At 57.8% G+C, this 2,500-nt stretch overlaps 1 non-coding gene across 1 annotated transcript in view; it reads left to right on the top strand.

Moving 5' to 3' along the window:
- Nucleotides 1-1,935: 1,935 nt before the first annotated feature.
- Nucleotides 1,936-2,500, top strand: part of LOC124731617 — a 1,909-nt gene continuing 1,344 nt past the window's right edge. Inside the window, exon 1 of the ribosomal RNA XR_007008375.1 lies at nt 1,936-2,500. This exon is cut by the window's right edge and continues 1,344 nt beyond it. This is a non-coding gene — a ribosomal RNA (small subunit ribosomal RNA).

The raw sequence follows: 2,500 nt of genomic DNA, 5'->3' as shown, positions 1-2,500 counted from the left end.
CCATGTTGTGCCTTAACCTAACCCATGTTGTGCCTTAACCTAACCCACGTCGTGCCTTAACCTAACCCACGTCGTGCCTTAACCTAACCCACGTCGTGCCTTAACCTAACCCACGTTGTCGCCTAACGTAACCCACGTTGTCGCCTAAACCTGCTCTGTAATTGTTATACGACTCGTTCAATTAGTGTAGTGTTGCCCACCCGCAACCCTCGCAATATAGTTCGCTACTCGCACTCCCCGCTCCCCTGTGTATCGCTTCATGTTAAACACCTTGCAAGTCTTGCTCACTTTCCACATGCTCCTGCTGTACACTGTAATGTGGATGGCAGCAGGACGTACATGCCGCCCCTCCCCACGTCCCCACCTTGCCCCCTGCCTTCGCAAGCTGGTTGGTGAGAACTTTGCATGTTCAATGCCCTCCGCATGCGACGTACTCAGGCTACGTTGTGGTGCGGCCTGTGTCAACTGTCCGCTAATGTCGTACGCGTAAACCACAATCTGTACTGCACATTCGTCCTTATGTACTGAATGATACATCGTGGCACATGTGTGACCGTACAACGACTGCGCCCAAAAACGGCGGACCATACAGTGCAAATATTGTGCACGCAGCTACGTGTCGTCTCCCTATGAGAGCTGGATTGCAGTGTGGTACGCCATAGAGACGTGTGGGAGGAACGGACGCCGTGGATGGCGATCAGCATGAGCTGTCTGTTGATGTATTCGGACCTAGTCGTCTCTCCTCACACACCGTGATGGCATGGTGCACCGCGTTCCATATCTGCGACATGCTACAGAGGCCGGTTGACAGTCGTTCGAGCAATGGACATCGCATACGTACGGGGGCCACCTTCCACGTATTGTCTAGGCGTGCACATTTTGTTGCGTGTATGTGGGCAGACGTAGTGTGGCGTGACACCTGACACAGGCATGCAATAATCGTGGAAGTTGCAAATGGCGATGGACGCCTGCGTTTTCTGGTGAAGTTACGCAAATGAACAAATGGTAACCTGTTGTGGTGCGGTTGTTCTCGCTAGGGGTGAATCGGTGATGGCGACGATAGGTTGAGGTACTAACCGGTTGTTCCAGCGATACCCACCATGCCGACGAAACTGAACGGCATCTGGGTGTGAAGCGATACGCGGCGGTGGCTGGGTGGGACCGTCCCCGGCCGGTGAGGGGGCGCCTCCCGGCGTGCTGGCCGCGCGGTGCGTGGGCGCACGCGCTACAGCCGGCTGGTGGGGGCGGCCAGTGGCAGGCGCGCCGGCCGACGGACGCGGCAGGCGTCGCAGCTGCGCGCCGGCGCACCCTGCGCGCGGCGCCGTGCGGCCAAAGTAGGTCCTCGCGGGCCCGGTGCGAAGCGCGGTGGACATCTTCAGTGTGCTGGTCCGATTGAGGACTGTGTGCGTTGAGGATGCGCTGCCGCCCGGCGCTCGGCGCCGCGACGCCGTCTGCTGCTCGGTCGCCCCAGCGGTTCTCGCTGGTGGTTTGTATCGCAGCTGTGCGGATGTGTTGGCGCGTGCGCTGTGCTGGGAGAGTTCGCTTCGGCACCCAAGTGGGGCTTTTGTCCTTCTGTGGCGCTGGCGTTGGAGCTGCCGGTCACCGTAGGTGGCGCGTGTTGTCTCCCGCCGGCAATGCCACGACAGCACGCTCCCGGGCCTCTGTCGGCAGCGGCAAGCTCAGTTGGGAGCACGGGTGGTCGCACCGAAAGCGTCTACTCGCCTAACTCCGGGCGATTGCGCCTCTCTCGAACCCGACCAAGTACTTGGGACGGCGCTGCGCGCCGCCGGGACCTGAGAGGGTTTCGAGGTGTATTGTGCAGGGGAGCTCAGCCTCCTCCTGTTTGCAGAATGATTGAGCGGACGCTTGCGTGTTCGCGCGGGCCCCCGGGACACACTCCCGGGCGGCCGGCTGCTCAGCTCTAGTTGACGCAGCTCCCTGGTTGATCCTGCCAGTAGTCATATGCTTGTCTCAAAGATTAAGCCATGCATGTCTCAGTACAAGCCGCATTAAGGTGAAACCGCGAATGGCTCATTAAATCAGTTATGGTTCCTTAGATCGTACCCACGTTACTTGGATAACTGTGGTAATTCTAGAGCTAATACATGCAAACAGAGTCCCGACCAGAGATGGAAGGGACGCTTTTATTAGATCAAAACCAATCGGTCGGCTCGTCCGGTCCGTTTGCCTTGGTGACTCTGAATAACTTTGGGCTGATCGCACGGTCCTCGTACCGGCGACGCATCTTTCAAATGTCTGCCTTATCAACTGTCGATGGTAGGTTCTGCGCCTACCATGGTTGTAACGGGTAACGGGGAATCAGGGTTCGATTCCGGAGAGGGAGCCTGAGAAACGGCTACCACATCCAAGGAAGGCAGCAGGCGCGCAAATTACCCACTCCCGGCACGGGGAGGTAGTGACGAAAAATAACGATACGGGACTCATCCGAGGCCCCGTAATCGGAATGAGTACACTTTAAATCCTTTAACGAGTATCTATT

Source organism: Schistocerca piceifrons, unplaced genomic scaffold, assembly GCF_021461385.2.
Source record: "Schistocerca piceifrons isolate TAMUIC-IGC-003096 unplaced genomic scaffold, iqSchPice1.1 HiC_scaffold_1296, whole genome shotgun sequence".
In the NCBI taxonomy this organism is placed as follows: domain Eukaryota; kingdom Metazoa; phylum Arthropoda; class Insecta; order Orthoptera; family Acrididae; genus Schistocerca; species Schistocerca piceifrons.
Note: the sequence above shows the minus strand (reverse complement) of the source record. Positions and strands in the feature narration are given on the sequence as shown.